We start from the raw sequence: 22,402 nt of genomic DNA on the forward strand, positions 1-22,402 counted from the left end.
AGAGAAGGGAGTGGGGGTAGCGTAGCCGTATCGCAGAGCTGCTGCTTTTCACACCATTTTATCATCCCTGATAATTGAAAGTAAGGCCGGGTGGGCTGACCCCACCACCACCACTCCTGGCAGCATGTTTGGTCCACAACGCTAGAATAATTATTCTGCTCCCTCCCGCCCCTACAGCTTCATCATCTGAAAAGATTACAGTCAAAACAATGGCATACACAAATAAAAGTCAAGAGTTGACATAGTAACTCCGGGATTTGGGTATCAACTGTCCGAGAAATCAGAACACCCAGGCTTCACAATGTGCCCAACATCGAGCTGTGCCAAGGGGGGGGCGGAAGGAAGAAGCTTTCCGTTTAAGCCTTCAGAGCATCGCTCCGTCACTACGTCAATTCACAGCCACCACAGCGTGCCGATGGACATCTTTCTGTGCCAAAAGAAACAAGTGCTTTGTCCTCTTGATATCAAAGGTAGCCACCTATAGTTACAGAACCATGCACAAGACCTTAACTCTGACCAGCAGGAAAACTTAGGACAACTGAGTGCAGATCCTGCCAATTTCTACCAGTTCCAACTGTGCTTTAAGTCTCATTGCAAAGCCTCAGTTAGAAAAAGGATCACCTCAGGGTATCCAACAAGAAGAAGAGTTGTTTTCTTTTTTTTTTTTTTTTTTTTTTTTTCAATATACCATAGGACTATGCAGTTCAATCATCGATCATCTTGGAAAGCTCAAGGAGGAGGTCATCCTCATCCTTCCCTGGGTCCAAGTCGAGCTCGGCTTCCAGTATGCCGTCTGAGAGTTCCCAAAGTAGCATCTCTAAATCCTCGTCTACAGATACGGGCGCGTTGCCTGTGGAACTCAGCCGGCGTGTCCTTGCTTCTTCTAGCTGGGAAGAAGCTGAAGTCGAGCTTGAGAACTCCATTGGCTCCACGGATTCTGCCTGGCTTCCAAGATGTGCTTCAGGTCTTGGCAGAGCAAGGAAGAGAACAATCAGTATATGCCATTTCTTAACGGGAAATCCCTTTTCTGCAAACCGGCTCTTAAAACCGTAGCCAACCTCTCCTGCACTTCAATCTTACCCAGGGATTGTTATTCAATTAACCCAGGGCTACATTTAGAGCCCAATATATTAGCAGGTACATTTTTCAGTTTGGGGGTTTCTCTGTGAAGCCAGAGCACCCGGAGCCTAGCAAAGATGGGAAACCAACATGGCCTCCCGGAAGCCCAGTGTCCGAGAACTACATCTCCCGGCATGCTCTGGGAAAACAATATGGACTCCCGGAAACCCGGTGGCCAAGAACTACATTTCCCAGCACTCCCCAGAAAATTGAGCCTCGCAGCGTGCCGTAGGACGCCATTTTTTGCTCTGTTACCGGTTTCGTGTTTATGGAGGGTTTTCCCGCCGTTTTGGGGGGTTTCCCCTCAATTTCGGGTTTTCAGCTCTCCATTTCAGAGTTCTTCCCCGCAATTTTGGGTTTCCTTCCCCTAATTTGGTGCTTCGCCCCCCGCCCACTTTTGGGGTTCCCCCTCCATTTTGGGGATTCCCCCCAGTTCCAAGCCCCCCACAATTTTGGAGGCCCCCACCATCCTTTCTTGGCCTGCCACCCTAATATTAAGGTTCTTTCCCCCAATGTTGGGGTTCTCACCACATGTTTGAGGTTCCTTCCCTTAATTTGGGGCTTAGCTCCCCGGGATCTGGGGCTTTAACCCCAATTTTGGGGGTCCCCCCCAAGTTTGGGGATTCCTCCCCAGGTCTGGGGGGGGGTCCACATTCAATTCTGGAATTTCACACTTCCATTTAAGTCTTCTTCCCCCCAATTTGGGGGTTCACCCACCCAATTTTGGGGGTTCCTCCCCTAATTTCGGGGGACCCGACCGATTTTGGGGGTCCCCCCCAATTGTAGAGTCCCCCACCCTCCTTTTTTGGGTTCCCCCCTAATATTAAAGAGTTCTTCCGCCCAATTTTGGGGGACCCCACAATTTGGCCGTTCCTTCCCCTAACTTTGGGCTTCAACCCTTCGATTTTGGGGGGGGGTTCCCCCCCTCTTATTTTGGCCTTCCGCCCTAATATTAGGCCTAACCCCTAAGAACCTTGACCCCTAACGCTATGGCAACCACGGATCTAACCCTAACCCCTACCCCAACAAACCCTAGAAACCCTAACCCTAAAAACCCTTGCAGCCCTAACCCGATAAAATTTACCACACTAAACCCCTGAAGACTGTTCTGGGGGGTCCACATTCAATTCTGGAATTTCACACTTCCATTTAAGTCTTCTTCCCCCCAATTTGGGGGTTCGCCCACCCAATTTTGGGGGTTCCTCCCCTAATTTGGGGGGGACACAACCGATTGTAGAGTCCCCCACCCTCCTTTTTTGGGTTCCCCCCTAATATTAAAAGTTCTTCCGCCCAATTTTGGGGGACCCCACAATTTTGACGTTCCTTCCCCTAACTTGGGGCTTCAACCCTTCAATTTTGGGGGGGGCTCCCACCCTCTTATTTTGGCCTTCCGCCCTAATATTAGGCCTAACCCCTAAGAACCTTGACCCCTAAGCCTATGGCAACCACGGATCTAACCCTAACCCCTACCCCAACAAACCCTAGAAACCCTAACCCTAAAAACCCTTACAGTCCTAACCCGATAAAATTTACCACACTAGACCTACGCCTAAAAGCCCTAACCCTAAAAATTAAGACCCTCTAAACCCTAACCCAAAACGTAAAGATTCTCAAAGCCCTAACGCTGGAGACCCTAACCTTAAAAAAAAAAAAATAAGACCTTAAAACCCTAACCCTAAATACCTGACCATAACTAAAACCCTAAGACCCTAACCCTAAAAACCCTATCAACACTAAAACCACAAAATACTTTAAAACCTTAACACACTAACCCCCAAACCCTAACCCTTATAACTCCAACCCTAACAACCTTAAAATCCTAACCCTAAACCCTGGAAACCCTAACCCTGAAACCCAACCCTAGTGCCTTAGCCCTGAAACCTTAAAACCCTAACACCTTATTAGAAACACTCTGTAACCAATACCATAGGCTCAGGCAAGTATCTCAGTGAGGTAGCATTTTTATTCACGATTGCAATGGCAGGCGTCCCACAAGCCACCTACCAGTTCCATAACACAGTTTATATAATTTTTTTTTTCCTCTCGGTGACCAGGACCCTCCCCAGTTTCCCCATTGACTGGGTAATCCATGTTCACAATCTATCCAGTGCTTCACAGAAAATACACAGCTGCTGGCCTGTTACTAGTCAATTTTATTTTTTTCTTGACTGTTTTCCTCTTTGAGGTGGTAATGTTTCTTACACCGTGATTTCCACCCAATTGCTCTAAGGATTCTGGTTGTCTGCATTTTACAAGGTTGTCTGTTAAGCTTTCTTATCACTGCAAGCATATATCAATACCACCTTCCCTCCCTCTAAACGATGTAACTCTGTGCAAAAACATTTTTATTCCCACAACCTTGATCCCCTTACCCTAAAATCCTTATTCTCTTTAACCCTAACAACTCTAACCACAACCCTAACCCTTCATATCAACCCCCCGACGCTAATGACACTGACTAATGATCCAAACCCCAAACCCCAGGCAACCAACAAAGAAACAGACACAAAGCTGGAAACTACAAAAAAGGCAAAACCCTGGATACAGACCCCAAATCACAAACACGCTACCAAAATGCTACAGAAAAGCCCCAGACGCAGGCCCCAAGCACTACAGCTAGGCCCCAGAAGCTCTAGACACATCCCAAAGCCAAAATGCAATCCCCAAACACTACAGAAAAGCCCCCAAACACCAGACACAGGCTGCAGAAGTCTACAAGCAGGCCCCAGCCACACCCGGATGCAGACCCCAACTGTCCACAAGCAGCTCCCAACCCACCCCCCCCATGAACTGGACCCCCCCCCCCCACCACCCAGATGCATGCCCCAGGCCCCAGGCCTCAGCCCCAGCCCCCACACCCCAGACTCAGGCCCCAAAGGTGTACAACCAGCTCCCAACTGCCCCCCTCAAAGGGAGGCCCCAAAGCCTGCCAGAGGACCCTAGAGCGTACAAGCAGCTCCCAACCCCCCCGGCACAGGCCCCAACCCCCCCCCAGACACAGGCCCCAAAGGTGTACAAGCAACTCCCCATCCTCCCCAGAGGCACGCCCCAAAGGTGTACAAACAGCCCCAACCCCCCAAGACCCAGACCCCTACAGCGTAGAAGCAGCTCCCAACCCCATGCCCCCAAGGCACATGCCCCAACCCCTCCCCCAAGGCAGGCCCTAACAGTGTACAAGCAGCTCCCACCCCCCCCCAGATGCAGGCCCCAAAGGTGTACAAGCAGGCCCCTACAGTATACAAGCAGCTCACAACCACCCCCCGAAAGGCAGGCCCCAACCCCCTCCAGATGCAAGCCCGAAAGGTTAAAACCAGCTCCAACCCCCCAACCCCCCCCGCCCCGCGCAGACGCAGGCCCCAAAGGTGTACAAGCAGTTCCCAACCCCTCCAAGGCAGGCCCCAAAAGTGTACAGGCAGGCCCCTACAGTGTAGAAACGCTCCAACCCCCCCCCCTTCCACCTCGAGGGAGGCCCTCCCCCCCCAGTATACACGAAGCTCCCAACCCCCTCTCAGAGGAATGCCTAAAAAAGTATACAAGCAGCTCCTAACACCCCCACCTCCCCCCCCCCCCCAAAAGAGGCAGTCCCCAAAGGTGTACAAGCAGGCCCTCAAATCCCTTAGGTGTACAAGCAGGCCCTTCAAATCCCTTAGCCCCTGCGCCAGCTTTATTGGCGAGCAGCAAGGCTGGGGGGGGAGGGGGGCAAGACAGCCTTAAATAAAATACAAATATAAAAAGTGTTATAAATGGCTGTTATAAATCCAAATAGGATTACAATCAAAGTTTACAATTTATTAAACGAACAGAGGCAAGCAAGCAGCGCTGGGTGCGCCGGGAGTCTCTGCTCCCCCAGGACGCACACCTGTTACTTAAGGCGGCTGGTTTTGATGCTCCCAGGCTAATACATATTCATTACTACTTCGAGAAGAGGCAGGGTTATTAGAATTGGTTTCCGGAATCCGAAACCCCTCCCAGGGGCGCCTGCGTACCAGTCTCTGGTGGTCTCTCGGGGCTTGCTCGGGCTCAATGCTGGTTGTCTTCCTCTCAGGCTTTTGTCCTTCAATTGTCCTTCAGCTCCCCCTTCCTCCTCGTTTGGGAGCCTCTGCGCCGGATTTCAGAAACTCTAGCAACATCCCCTGCAGTAGTCAGCACTTTTCCCTAAAAACCCCTTTGTTCTCTTATCACCTAGACCCGGGCCTCGATGTTAACCCTTCAAATCCCTTAGTGACACGAATTGCTGGACCATTCCTTACAAAAGGAAGGATAAAATATGTAGAGGAGCAATGGCACACGCGAAAGCCCAGCGCCGCGGGCAGAGGCAGCGAAGGTTGACGGCAGAACAGTGCTCGGTTTGAACACGGAGAGGGAAAGCGAGGGGAAGGTGGCCGAAGCCGGCCGCAGTCTCTGAGCTCTCCTCCTCCTGATTGTTTTCTCTCAAAGCCATTTCTGTCTGTGTGCGGGCACCCGGAGCCGGCAGAAGTCCCCGTGAAGTCCTTCGGCAGGACGGAGGGCTGCGTGGGCTCCAGTGAGAGAGGGAGTTAGGAGAATCTTATCAAGTAGAGATAGAGCGCTGACGGCGTTAAACTAGGATGCTACTTAGCGTCTTTGCTAACTATGGTGCATTGTGCCAATTAACTAAAGCAAGAAGCCTTGGGCCCCTTACCAAGGTCAGTCTCCTAATAAGAGAGTGAGCCTGTCTTAAGAAACTGGGAGAAACTGGTCCTGCAGGTGAACAAGAGCCAAGGAGCAACTGAGTCTGTGCAAAGACAAGAGGTCAACTAGCGGTGACGAGGAAGAGTCATCAATCTTCATGCCCACGACCTCCCGTGCTGCCCAGCGCTGAATAAACATACCTACTTTACAATCTCACTGATTGTGGAGTCCCTTTTCCGCAAGTCACTAGCAGCGGTTTCTTCCGCAGAGGTTTTCCCAGAGCCGCTTCAAAGCTTCCCTCGCGGAGCTGGGGCGTCGCAGGGGGTCGTCAAAGCACGCACGCGCACACACACACACACGCACACACACACACACAGGCGTTGTTGTCCAAACAGAAAGTATTTACAACAAATTCGACATGCGGTTTTCCTCTGCCAGCAGCAAATGCCTGAGGGCCCCTACAGCTTCACAAATCATAGCACAAAGAGCCTAAAGTTCCTCTAAAATTTAGGGAAATGATTCAAAATAGATCTGCTAGGGGAAAACGATCACTGGCGGCAGGGTACACAATACACGCGAGTCTCAGCTCTCCTCCGCAGGGTCAGTGCCCACGCCCAAGTGCGACGCTGATGGCTGATTCAAAGATCATAAATCCAATTTCTTTAAGTGATTTATTCTTTATTGACGGCGCCGGATGCACGGGGGATCTTTCCGCCTATCGTGCATCCCGAAGTGAAAAGCCGTCCCAAATTTATACATCACAGTGATTAATATTTTATTAACGCCTATACATATTCATTATCTAACCCCGCCTACTCTCGCTTCTCATGCTAATCAGTTTTTTGTGTCCTGCGCCTGCGCAGATCCTCTCAGTGGTCTTGGGCAGGGGTCGTCGAGCTGTGGTCGGTGGTCTCAGAGAGGAAGGCCATAAGTCTTCCTCACAGTGTACTTTTCACCCTTGGTCAGGATTCTGCTGAATTAGCTTTCTTCCTAACCGCAAGGACTGTTTTTTCTTCGAATCTTCTGCTCATTATTTTCTTATCTTGGATTCCAATGTCTTGTTCGAGATATATTGCCCGTATGTCCTATTTTGAGATACATTGTCCGTACATCTGTTTCCTGCCCTACACCTAATGTTCTGTTCTCCTTTAATAGTTTCATTCTTAACCCTTTCTTATCTGGAATCGCCTCAGCTTCCCTAATCAATCCCCCCTTTTCTTTTCCCCATGCAAATTCTTTTGCATTGCATGCCCTTATCATTAGCAGTATCGCAGTGACATACATACAAATATTCCTACTACCAATAACATAACCAGATCAGTAAAAACTTGTTCTAACTATTGAAAGTTGGGTAACCATGAAGTTAACTTATTCCATATTTCCTCAAAGCCCCATGAAATGTTATCCTTACTAATCTTATACAGAAAATTTATCATGAGGCTCTTGCCTTCCTTGATCTCGAGCTTTTGACCATTATTAGTCCAAAAACAGTTAACTGCTACAGTCTGTGTTAATATAAAATTATACCAACAATCTAATTTACCTGGGCGGATACAACCTTCTTGTTGGCCACTTTTGGAAGTCGGTTTTACTAAAATCCCCGTTGCTTTCTCGTGGGCTGTTCCATTAATCATTCGGCACCCTATTTCAATTTCGTCCCCTACAGTTCTTTGGTGTATCCACCCTTCCCCTAAATTTTGCCATTCTGATAATGCATGTAAATGATCACCATTTGTTCGCCAAATAACCACAACAGCTAACTTTCCATTAATGTTCTTATCCTCCGTGGTTACGGCTTCAGACCAAGGCCACCCACCATTCTCTATCATCATAGAAGCACCTTCCAATTCTTGAATCACAATTACAACTATAAGCCACAGAAATAAAACAATTCTGTTAACTAAATTTCTGCTAACTACATTACTAAATACTCCTGACCATAGTGTCTTCATTTTGCTTGACTGAACTTTAGTTTCAGTTCACCGTCACCCAGCGTTACTTTCCAGGGGGCTTTTGGAGCTTTCTTCACTCTCGAATAATGGATCCAGGCCGTTTGCTCCTTAATCTTGATGGCGGTATGTGTTGTCAGCAGCACCTGGTATGGTCCCGTCCACTTTTCTTCCAAAGGGCGACCTGCAAATGCTTTTACATACACATAATCCCCAGGTTTAAAGGGGTGGATTGGTTGGCCCAGCCCTCTAGCCCTGGTTCCTGAGACAACTTTAGATATTTGATCCAACTGTTTTTGGAGTCCTATTAAATAATTATACAAGTATCCCGACCCCAGTTGCATCAGGTCCTCCCCGCTGAACAAAAACTGATAGGGTCTTCCGTATAATATTTCAAAAGGGCTTAGATTTTCCTTTGTCCGTGGTTTTACTCTAATTCTAAGTAAAGCCAAAGGGAGAGACTGAGGCCATGATAAATTAGTCTCTTGTCCTATTTTGGCTATTTGTTGTTTGATTAGATGATTCATCTTTTCCACTTGTCCGCTTGCCTGTGGTCTGTAAGGGGTATGGAGTTGCCAGTCTACCCCTAAGACCTTACTTACTTCTTGAACTATTTGCGCACAAAAATGAGAGCCTCTATCCGAGGACATTGCTGCCGGAATTCCGAAACGCGGTATTATCTCATTCAGTAAAACCTTAACCACTTCTCTTGCCTTGTTGGTTCGACAGGGAAAAGCCTCCGGCCACCCGGAAAAAGTATCTGTCAAAACCAACAAGTATCGATACCCCCCTTTTCTTGGCAGTTCTGAAAAATCTATCTGCCATTGTTGTCCTGGATAGTTTCCTTTACTGATTATTCCGAACTTTACCCTATTTTCTGTATTAGGGTTATGATGCAAACAAATACTGCATTGCTGGGTTACTTGTTTTACCGTAGTATACAGATTTCTTCCCACCAAGACTCGACTCAGATTTTTATATAAGGTGTCTGCTCCCCAATGAGTCTTATTATGTTCTGCCATGACCGTAGGCCATATTAAATTAGAGGGTAGTACAACCCTATTATCTTTCAGGTATACCCATCCATCACTCCTTGCTTTTCCTCCCAGGTCCCCAATTAACTTTTGATCTTCCTGTGTGTACCTAGGTTCCTGTCCTTCACCTAAAGTTTGTATTTTACCGTCTGGTATTAAAGTGAGCGCTTCTGCCTCAGCCAATCCGGCCACCCTTTTTGCTTCTTGGTCAGCCAGTCGGTTCCCTACCTCGAAGTCAGCGGTTCCTTTTTGGTGTCCCCGGCAATGTATAACAGCCACCTTCTCTGGGTGCTTTACCGCTTCCAACAACTTCAAAATCTCCTCAGCATATTTTATTTGTTTTCCTTGGGCCGTTAATAATCCTCGTTCCTTCCAGATAGCCCCATGTGCATGCACCACACCAAATGCATACTTAGAGTCTGTCCAGATATTTACTTTCTTTCCTGCTGCTAGTTCCAATGCCCGCGTAAGGGCAATTATTTCTGCTTTCTGAGCAGACGTCCCAAGGGGTAATGGTTTCGACTCAATTACCTGTTGAGTGGTCGTCACCGTATACCCTGCTTTGCGTTGTCCTTGTTTCACAAAGCTGCTTCCATCAGTATACCATGATTCGTCCGCGTCTTCCAAGGGCTCCTCCTTGAGATCTGGTCGGCTAGAATACAGTTTCCATAGTTTCGATACAATCGTGGACCACTGGCTCGTCAGGAGCGTTACTAAGGAAAGAAGCTGGGTTCACAATGTTAGTAACCACAATTTCTACGTCATCTTGCTCCACCAGTATTGCTTGGTATTTTAAAAATCTTTGAGGGGATAACCAGTGTGCCCCTTTCTGCTCCAAGACTGCCGAGACAGTGTGTGATACCAGCACGGTTATCTTCTGTCCCATAGTGAACTTCCGAGCCTCCTGTATATTCATGATGACAGCGGCCACCGCTCGAAGGCAACCCGGCCAACCTTTACTTACTTCATCCAGTTGTTTAGAGAAGTAGGCCACAGCTCTCCTGTAGGGGCCCAGCTTCTGTGCCAGCACCCCCAGAGCCATCCCTTGTCTCTCATAGGAGTACAACCAAAAGGGTTTAGACAAGTCCGGTAGACCCAAAGCTGGTGCTCGCATTAACTCCAATTTAAGCTTCTTAAAGGCAGCCCGTGCTTCCCCCGTCCAGACCAATTTCAATTGGTTATTCTTGATGAGGTCATATAGGGGTTTTACAATTAGTCCATAATTATTAATCCATAGACGGCACCAACCTGTCATCCCTAGAAAAGTTCGTAATTCCTTAATGGTCTGTGGTTCTGGAGTATGGCAGATAGTTTCTTTCCGTTCTGTTCCTAACTCCCTTTGTCCCCCTGAAATCTCAAACCCCAAGTAAGTTACACGTGACTGAATCAGCTGAGCCTTCTGTTGAGAGACTCGATACCCATTCAAACCCAAAAAATTAAGGAGACTTATTGTCCATTGCATGCAGCTGCTCCTATTCTCAGTGGCTATCAAAAGGTCATCAACGTATTGCAGCAGAACTCCTTCGGTGTTTGGGGCCTCCCAAACCTCAAGCTCTTTTGCTAGTTGATTCCCAAAAATCGTGGGGCTGTTTTTGAATCCCTGCGGCAATATGGTCCAGGTCAATTGAGCCTTTCGTCCTGAGTCTGGATTTTCCCATTCAAAAGCAAAAAGCTTCTGACTTTCTAGGGCTAAAGTCAGACAGAAGAAGGCATCTTTTAAATCCAGTACGGTAAACCAAACTAAATTATCTTTTAATTTAGTCAGTAATGTGTACGGGTTGGCTACCACAGGGTGTATATCTTCAGTGATCTTATTTATAGCTCTTAAATCCTGCACTAATCTATAGTTCTTCCCATCTGGCTTCTTAATTGGTAGTATAGGAGTATTATATTCAGATTCACACTCAACCAGCAGTCCATGTTTTAAAAACTTATCCACTATCCCCTTAATTCCTTTCCTGTCTTCTAATCTTAGGGGATATTGCTTAATCTTAACTGGCCTTTCCCCTGGCTTTAATCTCACCACTATCGGGGCTGCATTTTTGGCTCGCCCAGGGATGTCAGTAGCCCAGACTCCTGGGTAAACTTGGTCTAAAATCTCCAAAGGTACTTTACCGATGGGGTCTGCTTGTATCAGCATTAAGCTTAGCGCGGTTATCAGCTTTTCTTCTCTCACTTTTAACCCCACCTTCCCTTTTTCAAAGACAATTTCCGCTTCTAATTGTTCTAGTAAATCTCGCCCCAGCAAAGACTTCGGGGATCCTGGTAAATATAAAAACCTATGTATTCCCATCTGTTTCCCTAACTTATATTTTAAAGGCCTTAGGAAAAAGGCTTTCTCGTGCTGGCCTGTAGCTCCTATCACCGTCACAAAATCCTCATCCTCTGGTATCAATTTCTGGTTTAACACAGAATAAGTCGCTCCTGTGTCAATTAAAAACTCCACTTCCTGTCCTGATTTCCCTAGCTTAATTTTAACCAGCGGATCTGCTAGGGTAGAATCCCCCGGTCCACTTCATTGGTCGGGAGATACACTAGCTACCATCAACCTGTTCTTCTCCCGTTGTTTCGGACATTCCCTTCTCCAATGACCCACTTCCCTACAATATGCACACTGATTCGGTCTCAGGGGAGGCTTTACTGACCTTCCCCTTATCCCATTCCCTCTTCCTTTTCCCCGAAAAGGTTCTTCTTGCCTCTGTAAGGCCGCAACAGTTGCCGCAGCAATAGCCCTACCCAGCCTTTGTTTCTCATTCCCTTCTCGATTCCTAAATACCCTCCATGCCTCTTCCACCAGCCTTTCTAAATCTCTCACATCCGGCTCTTTCATTTTCTGAAGCTTCCGTCTTATATCGTCCGCAGACTGACCCAAGAACAATGATACTAGCTGGACTTTACCTTCCTCAGAAGAGGGGTCTATCGTTGTAAATTTTTGCATTGCTGTCCTTAGTCGATCGAGAAATTCTGACGGGGTCTCAGTTTGCCCCTGTTTTATGGTATATAACCTAGACCAGTTTACAGACTTTGGTATCGCACTTTCCAAGGCGATCCTAATCCATTCCTGATATTTTTTTAATAACCTATAATCACCCTCATCATTATAGTCCCAGTTTGGGTCCACTCTGAGCACATATACCTCCACAGTTCCAGGTAAAACTGACGTTACCTGGGTCTGTACTTGAGTTTGTGCATTCTTAATTACCAGTTGCTTTTCCATTTCCAATAATGCTGCCAGCATTATCTCTATATCTTTCCAATCGGGATATAAATTCTTTACAATCAGCTCAAACCTCCGGGCCACTGATTCTGGATCATCCCGGTATCCTTTCACAGCTTCCTTCCATGAATCTAACTCAGCAGTTGTGAAAGGTACTTTTATCCGAGCTGGTCCGTTAGCCCCCATAGCCTGTCGTAACGGGGCTTGAATAACGGGCCCGACCTTACTTCGGGTTCGAGCCGTGATCGGGGTAAAGTCTCCATTCCCCCAACTCTCATTTTTCTTATCTATTCTGCCGTTTCCTGAGCTCGCCCCCACGCCTCGTTCTATTATCTGGGGCGGGAGGACATAATCCTCCATTCTCTCCTCTGACTCATTCAATTTCAAACATCTCTGCCCGATACTGCACGCCGAACAACATCTTTTCATTTTTCCTGCCCCTTCCTTCTTCATATCCTTTTCTATTGCCAGGATCAAAGGATCCTGTGGGGCTAAGTTAATTCCACACTCCTTCTGCCATTCCGGGTGGTTTCTCAAAGTGAAAAACATATCTGCGTATGACACCTCATCCCACTTTCCTTCTCTCCTTAGAAACAACATTAACTGTAGTAAAGTATTATAATTTAAGGTTCCATTCAGTGGCCATTTCCCTCACAATCCAACTTATAAAGTGGCCACCATTGATTACAATATTTTATCAACGTTTTCTTATTTTCAGTTCCACCGGGGGATCCCCCTATATCTTTCCAATGACTCAAGATACATCCCAACGGGCTTTTCTTTGGAATCCCACTACTCTGCTGCCCCCCCATGTTACAGTTCAGAATGTTTCTTGTTACACAATACAAGCCGGCAGCTTTCCACAATAACACCAAGATCCTAGTAACGTTATAAAGAGTACAATCAAAATCCCAAAGACAATAGCCAAGGTCAAGTTCCACATTTAAACACAACGTAATACCAACCTCGCATGCAAAGGTTATTTGTTTCCCAACAGCAACTGAGTGCTTTCCAAAAAACCAAATGCCGTCTTGCAGAAAACTTTTACTTTCCGACTTACAGACGACCCCAATTGACCGGTCAACCAAATAAACCAAAATAAAGAATATAATCACTTACAATGATGGGGTCCGTGTCTGCCTCCGCAGTGATCCGTTGAGTCGAGGAGTCCCTCCGGGAAATCCCGGGGGTACCCTAGGGAGTCCTGTTCCCAGCGGGTCCTGCGGTCCGACAGAGAAGAAGTCCCATCTGGGGTGCCAGATTGATTCAAAGATCATAAATCCAATTTCTTTAAGTGATTTATTCTTTATTGACGGCGCCGGATGCACGGGGGATCTTTCCGCCTATCGTGCATCCCGAAGTGAAAAGCCGTCCCAAATTTATACATCACAGTGATTAATATTTTATTAACGCCTATACATATTCATTATCTAACCCCGCCTACTCTCGCTTCTCATGCTAATCAGTTTTTTGTGTCCTGCGCCTGCGCAGATCCTCTCAGTGGTCTTGGGCAGGGGTCGTCGAGCTGTGGTCGGTGGTCTCAGAGAGGAAGGCCATAAGTCTTCCTCACAGTGTACTTTTCACCCTTGGTCAGGATTCTGCTGAATTAGCTTTCTTCCTAACCGCAAGGACTGTTTTTTCTTCGAATCTTCTGCTCATTATTTTCTTATCTTGGATTCCAATGTCTTGTTCGAGATATATTGCCCGTATGTCCTATTTTGAGATACATTGTCCGTACATCTGTTTCCTGCCCTACACCTAATGTTCTGTTCTCCTTTAATAGTTTCATTCTTAACCCTTTCTTATCTGGAATCGCCTCAGCTTCCCTAATCATGGCACCCGAACATTTGCTGTAGCAGGCAGCAGAGCCAGCAGCTCAGGGGAGCAATTTTAAAAACCAGGAGGCACTTAAACCGACCCTTAATTGACCCAGTTACTGCAGGAGAGTCCCGACTACTCGCCCTGGAGTCCTACTGTCACCAGCAAAAAGCACCAACCAAAGCTTGGGGGAACTTTGGTACAGCACAAGAGAAGGGAGTGGGGGTAGCGTAGCCGTATCGCAGAGCTGCTGCTTTTCACACCATTTTATCATCCCTGATAATTGAAAGTAAGGCCGGGTGGGCTGACCCCACCACCACCACTCCGGGCAGCATGTTTGGTCCACAACGCTAGAATAATTATTTTGCTCCCTCCCGCCCCTACAGCTTCATCATCTGAAAAGATTACAGTCAAAACAATGGCATACACAAATAAAAGTCAAGAGTTGACATAGTAACTCCGGGATTTGGGTATCAACTGTCCGAGAAATCAGAACACCCAGGCTTCACAATGTGCCCAACATCGAGCTGTGCCAAGGGGGGCGGAAGGAAGAAGCTTTCCGTTTAAGCCTTCAGAGCATCGCTCCGTCACTACGTCAATTCACAGCCACCACAGCGTGCCGATGGACATCTTTCTGTGCCAAAAGAAACAAGTGCTTTGTCCTCTTGATATCAAAGGTAGCCACCTATAGTTACGGAACCATGCACAAGACCTTAACTCTGACCAGCAGGAAAACTTAGGACAACTGAGTGCAGATCCTGCCAATTTCTACCAGTTCCAACTGTGCTTTAAGTCTCATTGCAAAGCCTCAGTTAGAAAAAGGATCACCTCAGGGTATCCAACAAGAAGAAGAGTTGTTTTCTTTTTTTTTTTTTTTTTTTTTTTTTCAATATACCATAGGACTATGCAGTTCAATCATCGATCATCTTGGAAAGCTCAAGGAGGAGGTCATCCTCATCCTTCCCTGGGTCCAAGTCGAGCTCGGCTTCCAGTATGCCGTCTGAGAGTTCCCAAAGTAGCATCTCTAAATCCTCGTCTACAGATACGGGCGCGTTGCCTGTGGAACTCAGCCGGCGTGTCCTTGCTTCTTCTAGCTGGGAAGAAGCTGAAGTCGAGCTTGAGAACTCCATTGGCTCCACGGATTCTGCCTGGCTTCCAAGATGTGCTTCAGGTCTTGGCAGAGCAAGGAAGAGAACAATCAGTATATGCCATTTCTTAACGGGAAATCCCTTTTCTGCAAACCGGCTCTTAAAACCGTAGCCAACCTCTCCTGCACTTCAATCTTACCCAGGGATTGTTATTCAATTAACCCAGGGCTACATTTAGAGCCCAATATATTAGCAGGTACATTTTTCAGTTTGGGGGTTTCTCTGTGAAGCCAGAGCACCCGGAGCCTAGCAAAGATGGGAAACCAACATGGCCTCCCGGAAGCCCAGTGTCCGAGAACTACATCTCCCGGCATGCTCTGGGAAAACAATATGGACTCCCGGAAACCCGGTGGCCAAGAACTACATTTCCCAGCACTCCCCAGAAAATTGAGCCTCGCAGCGTGCCGTAGGACGCCATTTTTTGCTCTGTTACCGGTTTCGTGTTTATGGAGGGTTTTCCCGCCGTTTTGGGGGGTTTCCCCTCAATTTCGGGTTTTCAGCTCTCCATTTCAGAGTTCTTCCCCGCAATTTTGGGGTTCCTTCCCCTAATTTGGTGCTTCGCCCCCCGCCCACTTTTGGGGTTCCCCCTCCATTTTGGGGATTCCCCCCAGTTCCAAGCCCCCCACAATTTTGGAGGCCCCCACCATCCTTTCTTGGCCTGCCACCCTAATATTAAGGTTCTTTCCCCCAATGTTGGGGTTCTCACCACATGTTTGAGGTTCCTTCCCTTAATTTGGGGCTTAGCTCCCCGGGATCTGGGGCTTTAACCCCAATTTTGGGGGTCCCCCCCAATTGTAGAGTCCCCCACCCTCCTCTTTTGGGTTTCCCCCAATATTAAGAGCTCTTCCGCTCAATTTTGGGGGACCCCACAATTTTGACGTTCCTTCCCCTAACTTGGGGCTTCAACCCTTCGATTCTGGGGGGGGGGCTCCCCCCCTCTTATTTTGGCCTTCCGCCCTAATATTAGGCCTAACCCCTAAGAACCTTGACCCCTAAGCCTATGGCAACCACGGATCTAACCCTAACCCCTACCCCAACAAACCCTAGAAACCCTAACCCTAAAAACCCTTGCAGCCCTAACCCGATAAAATTTACCACACTAAACCCCTGAAGACTGTTCTGGGGGGTCCACATTCAATTCTGGAATTTCACACTTCCATTTAAGTCTTCTTCCCCCCAATTTGGGGGTTCGCCCACCCAATTTTGGGGGTTCCTCCCCTAATTTGGGGGGGACACAACCGATTGTAGAGTCCCCCACCCTCCTTTTTTGGGTTCCCCCCTAATATTAAAAGTTCTTCCGCCCAATTTTGGGGGACCCCACAATTTTGACGTTCCTTCCCCTAACTTGGGGCTTCAACCCTTCAATTTTGGGGGGGGCTCCCACCCTCTTATTTTGGCCTTCCGCCCTAATATTAGGCCTAACCCCTAAGAACCTTGACCCCTAAGCCTATGGCAACCACGGATCTAACCCTAACCCCTACCCCAACAAACCCTAGAAACCCTAACCCTAAAAACCCTTACAGTCCTAACCCGATAAAATTTACCACACTAGACCTACGCCTAAAAGCCCTAACCCTAAAAATTAAGACCCTCTAAACCCTAACCCAAAACGTAAAGATTCTCAAAGCCCTAACGCTGGAGACCCTAACCTTAAAAAAAAAAAATAAGACCTTAAAACCCTAACCCTAAATACCTGACCATAACTAAAACCCTAAGACCCTAACCCTAAAAACCCTATCAACACTAAAACCACAAAATACTTTAAAACCTTAACACACTAACCCCCAAACCCTAACCCTTATAACTCCAACCCTAACAACCTTAAAATCCTAACCCTAAACCCTGGAAACCCTAACCCTGAAACCCAACCCTAGTGCCTTAGCCCTGAAACCTTAAAACCCTAACACCTTATTAGAAACACTCTGTAACCAATACCATAGGCTCAGGCAAGTATCTCAGTGAGGTAGCATTTTTATTCACGATTGCAATGGCAGGCGTCCCACAAGCCACCTACCAGTTCCATAACACAGTTTATATAATTTTTTTTTTCCTCTCGGTGACCAGGACCCTCCCCAGTTTCCCCATTGACTGGGTAATCCATGTTCACAATCTATCCAGTGCTTCACAGAAAATACACAGCTGCTGGCCTGTTACTAGTCAATTTTATTTTTTTCTTGACTGTTTTCCTCTTTGAGGTGGTAATGTTTCTTACACCGTGATTTCCACCCAATTGCTCTAAGGATTCTGGTTGTCTGCATTTTACAAGGTTGTCTGTTAAGCTTTCTTATCACTGCAAGCATATATCAATACCACCTTCCCTCCCTCTAAACGATGTAACTCTGTGCAAAAACATTTTTATTCCCACAACCTTGATCCCCTTACCCTAAAATCCTTATTCTCTTTAACCCTAACAACTCTAACCACAACCCTAACCCTTCATATCAACCCCCCGACGCTAATGACACTGACTAATGATCCAAACCCCAAACCCCAGGCAACCAACAAAGAAACAGACACAAAGCTGGAAACTACAAAAAAGGCAAAACCCTGGATACAGACCCCAAATCACAAACACGCTACCAAAATGCTACAGAAAAGCCCCAGACGCAGGCCCCAAGCACTACAGCTAGGCCCCAGAAGCTCTAGACACATCCCAAAGCCAAAATGCAATCCCCAAACACTACAGAAAAGCCCCCAAACACCAGACACAGGCTGCAGAAGTCTACAAGCAGGCCCCAGCCACACCCGGATGCAGACCCCAACTGTCCACAAGCAGCTCCCAACCCACCCCCCCCATGAACTGGACCCCCCACCACCACCACCCAGATGCATGCCCCAGGCCCCAGGCCTCAGCCCCAGCCCCCACACCCCAGACTCAGGCCCCAAAGGTGTACAACCAGCTCCCAACTGCCCCCCTCAAAGGGAGGCCCCAAAGCCTGCCAGAGGACCCTAGAGCGTACAAGCAGCTCCCAACCCCCCCGGCACAGGCCCCAACCCCCCCCCCAGACACAGGCCCCAAAGGTGTACAAGCAACTCCCCATCCTCCCCAGAGGCACGCCCCAAAGGTGTACAAACAGCCCCAACCCCCCAAGACCCAGACCCCTACAGCGTAGAAGCAGCTCCCAACCCCATGCCCCCAAGGCACATGCCCCAACCCCTCCCCCAAGGCAGGCCCTAACAGTGTACAAGCAGCTCCCACCCCCCCCCAGACGCAGGCCCCAAAGGTGTACAAGCAGGCCCCTACAGTATACAAGCAGCTCACAACCACCCCCCGAAAGGCAGGCCCCAACCCCCTCCAGATGCAAGCCCGAAAGGTTAAAACCAGCTCCAACCCCCCAACCCCCCCCGCCCCGCGCAGACGCAGGCCCCAAAGGTGTACAAGCAGTTCCCAACCCCTCCAAGGCAGGCCCCAAAAGTGTACAGGCAGGCCCCTACAGTGTAGAAACGCTCCAACCCCCCCCCCTTCCACCTCGAGGGAGGCCCTCCCCCCCCAGTATACACGAAGCTCCCAACCCCCTCTCAGAGGAATGCCTAAAAAAGTATACAAGCAGCTCCTAACACCCCCACCTCCCCCCCCCCCCAAAAGAGGCAGTCCCCAAAGGTGTACAAGCAGGCCCTCAAATCCCTTAGGTGTACAAGCAGGCCCTTCAAATCCCTTAGCCCCTGCGCCAGCTTTATTGGCGAGCAGCGAGGCTGGGGGGGGAGGGGGGCAAGACAGCCTTACATAAAATACAAATATAAAAAGTGTTATAAATGGCTGTTATAAATCCAAATAGGATTACAATCAAAGTTTACAATTTATTAAACGAATAGAGGCAAGCAAGCAGCGCTGGGTGCGCCGGGAGTCTCTGCTCCCCCAGGACGCACACCTGTTACTTAAGGCGGCTGGTTTTGATGCTCCCAGGCTAATACATATTCATTACTACTTCGAGAAGAGGCAGGGTTATTAGAATTGGTTTCCGGAATCCGAAACCCCTCCCAGGGGCGCCTGCGTACCAGTCTCTGGTGGTCTCTCGGGGCTTGCTCGGGCTCAATGCTGGTTGTCTTCCTCTCAGGCTTTTGTCCTTCAATTGTCCTTCAGCTCCCCCTTCCTCCTCGTTTGGGAGCCTCTGCGCCGGATTTCAGAAACTCTAGCAACATCCCCTGCAGTAGTCAGCACTTTTCCCTAAAAACCCCTTTGTTCTCTTATCACCTAGACCCGGGCCTCGATGTTAACCCTTCAAATCCCTTAGTGACACGAATTGCTGGACCATTCCTTACAAAAGGAAGGATAAAATATGTAGAGGAGCAATGGCACACGCGAAAGCCCAGCGCCGCGGGCAGAGGCAGCGAAGGTTGACGGCAGAACAGTGCTCGGTTTGAACACGGAGAGGGAAAGCGAGGGGAAGGTGGCCGAAGCCGGCCGCAGTCTCTGAGCTCTCCTCCTCCTGATTGTTTTCTCTCAAAGCCATTTCTGTCTGTGTGCGGGCACCCGGAGCCGGCAGAAGTCCCCGTGAAGTCCTTCGGCAGGACGGAGGGCTGCGTGGGCTCCAGTGAGAGAGGGAGTTAGGAGAATCTTATCAAGTAGAGATAGAGCGCTGACGGCGTTAAACTAGGATGCTACTTAGCGTCTTTGCTAACTATGGTGCATTGTGCCAATTAACTAAAGCAAGAAGCCTTGGGCCCCTTACCAAGGTCAGTCTCCTAATAAGAGAGTGAGCCTGTCTTAAGAAACTGGGAGAAACTGGTCCTGCAGGTGGACAAGAGCCAAGGAGCAACTGAGTCTGTGCAAAGACAAGAGGTCAACTAGCGGTGACGAGGAAGAGTCATCAATCTTCATGCCCACGACCTCCCGTGCTGCCCAGCGCTGAATAAACATACCTACTTTACAATCTCACTGATTGTGGAGTCCCTTTTCCGCAAGTCACTAGCAGCGGTTTCTTCCGCAGAGGTTTTCCCAGAGCCGCTTCAAAGCTTCCCTCGCGGAGCTGGGGCGTCGCAGGGGGTCGTCAAAGCACGCACGCGCACACACACACACACGCACACACACACACACAGGCGTTGTTGTCCAAACAGAAAGTATTTACAACAAATTCGACATGCGGTTTTCCTCTGCCAGCAGCAAATGCCTGAGGGCCCCTACAGCTTCACAAATCATAGCACAAAGAGCCTAAAGTTCCTCTAAAATTTAGGGAAATGATTCAAAATAGATCTGCTAGGGGAAAACGATCACTGGCGGCAGGGTACACAATACACGCGAGTCTCAGCTCTCCTCCGCAGGGTCAGTGCCCACGCCCAAGTGCGACGCTGATGGCACCCGAACATTTGCTGTAGCAGGCAGCAGAGCCAGCAGCTCAGGGGAGCAATTTTAAAAACCAGGAGGCACTTAAACCGACCCTTAATTGACCCAGTTACTGCAGGAGAGTCCCGACTACTCGCCCTGGAGTCCTACTGTCACCAGCAAAAAGCACCAACCAAAGCTTGGGGGAACTTTGGTACAGCACAAGAGAAGGAAGTGGGGGTAGCGTAGCCGTATCGCAGAGCTGCTGCTTTTCACACCATTTTATCATCCCTGATAATTGAAAGTAAGGCCGGGTGGGCTGACCCCACCACCACCACTCCTGGCAGCATGTTTGGTCCACAACGCTAGAATAATTATTTTGCTCCCTCCCGCCCCTACAGCTTCATCATCTGAAAAGATTACAGTCAAAACAATGGCATACACAAATAAAAGTCAAGAGTTGACATAGTAACTCCGGGATTTGGGTATCAACTGTCCGAGAAATCAGAACACCCAGGCTTCACAATGTGCCCAACATCGAGCTGTGCCAAGGGGGGCGGAAGGAAGAAGCTTTCCGTTTAAGCCTTCAGAGCATCGCTCCGTCACTACGTCAATTCACAGCCACCACAGCGTGCCGATGGACATCTTTCTGTGCCAAAAGAAACAAGTGCTTTGTCCTCTTGATATCAAAGGTAGCCACCTATAGTTACGGAACCATGCACAAGACCTTAACTCTGACCAGCAGGGAAACTTAGGACAACTGAGTGCAGATCCTGCCAATTTCTACCAGTTCCAACTGTGCTTTAAGTCTCATTGCAAAGCCTCAGTTAGAAAAAGGATCACCTCAGGGTATCCAACAAGAAGAAGAGTTGTTTTCTTTTTTTTTTTTCCTTTTTTTTTTTTTTTTTAATATACCATAGGACTATGCAGTTCAATCATCAATCATCTTGGAAAGCTCAAGGAGGAGGTCATCCTCATCCTTCCCTGGGTCCAAGTCGAGCTCGGCTTCCAGTATGCCGTCTGAGAGTTCCCAAAGTAGCATCTCTAAATCCTCGTCTACAGATACGGGCGCGTTGCCTGTGGAACTCAGCCGGCGTGTCCTTGCTTCTTCTAGCTGGGAAGAAGCTGAAGTCGAGCTTGAGAACTCCATTGGCTCCACGGATTCTGCCTGGCTTCCAAGATGTGCTTCAGGTCTTGGCAGAGCAAGGAAGAGAACAATCAGTATATGCCATTTCTTAACGGGAAATCCCTTTTCTGCAAACCGGCTCTTAAAACCGTAGCCAACCCCTCCTGCACTTCAATCTTACCCAGGGATTGTTATTCAGTTAACCCAGGGCTACATTTAGAGCCCAATATATTAGCAGGTACATTTTTCAGTTTGGGGGTTTCTCTGTGAAGCCAGAGCACCCGGAGCCTAGCAAAGATGGGAAACCAACATGGCCTCCCGGAAGCCCAGTGTCCGAGAACTACATCTCCCGGCATGCTCTGGGAAAACAATATGGACTCCCGGAAACCCGGTGGCCAAGAACTACATTTCCCAGCACTCCCCAGAAAATTGAGCCTCGCAGCGTGCCGTAGGACGCCATTTTTTGCTCTGTTACATTACCGGTTTCGTGTTTATGGAGGGTTTTCCGGCCGTTTTGGGGGGTTTCCCCTCAATTTCGGGTTTTCAGCTCTCCATTTCAGAGTTCTTCCCCGCAATTTTGGGGTTCCTTCCCCTAATTTGGTGCTTCGCCCCCCCCCCACTTTTGGGGTTCCCCCTCCATTTTGGGGATTCCCCCCAATTCCAAGCCCCCCACAATTTTGGAGGCCCCCACCATCCTTTCTTGGCCTGCCACCCTAATATTAAGGTTCTTTCCCCCAGTGTTGGGGTTCTCACCACATGTTTGAGGTTCCTTCCCTTAATTTGGGGCTTAGCTCCCCGGGATCTGGGGCTTTAACCCCAATTTTGGGGGTCCCCCCCAAGCTTGGGGATTCCTCCCCAGGTCTGGGGGGGGTCCACATTCAATTCTGGAATTTCACACTTCCTTTTAAGTCTTCTTCCCCCCAATTTGGGGGTTCACCCACCCAATTTTGGGGGTTCCTCCCCTAATTTGGGGGGACCCGACCAATTTTGGGGGTCCCCCCCAATTGTAGAGTCCCCCACCCTCCTCTTTTGGGTTTCCCCCAATATTAAGAGCTCTTCCGCTCAATTTTGGGGGACCCCA

The 22,402-nt window shown here is 48.5% G+C and overlaps 1 long non-coding RNA gene across 3 annotated transcripts; it reads right to left on the bottom strand.

Annotated features, from left to right (window-relative positions):
• Window positions 1-951: 951 nt before the first annotated feature.
• Window positions 952-21,634, bottom strand: LOC310892065. Of its 3 annotated transcripts, XR_014577852.1 has the most exons (7): window positions 21,503-21,617; window positions 21,111-21,388; window positions 18,932-20,844; window positions 12,935-14,960; window positions 9,284-9,404; window positions 5,106-7,911; window positions 952-966 (listed from the first exon to the last, which is right to left on the bottom strand). It is a non-coding gene; the product is annotated as an uncharacterized lncRNA (long non-coding RNA). The 3 variants fall into 3 exon arrangements; XR_014577853.1 differs by lacking the exon at window positions 9,284-9,404 and having other exon boundaries at window positions 21,503-21,616; XR_014577854.1 differs by lacking the exons at window positions 952-966; window positions 9,284-9,404 and having other exon boundaries at window positions 6,427-7,911; window positions 21,503-21,634.
• Window positions 21,635-22,402: the final 768 nt, after the last annotated feature.

The sequence above is a fragment of the Anser anser genome, assembly GCF_964211835.1.
Source record: "Anser anser genome assembly, contig: HAP1_SCAFFOLD_125, whole genome shotgun sequence".
Lineage (NCBI taxonomy): Eukaryota > Metazoa > Chordata > Aves > Anseriformes > Anatidae > Anser > Anser anser.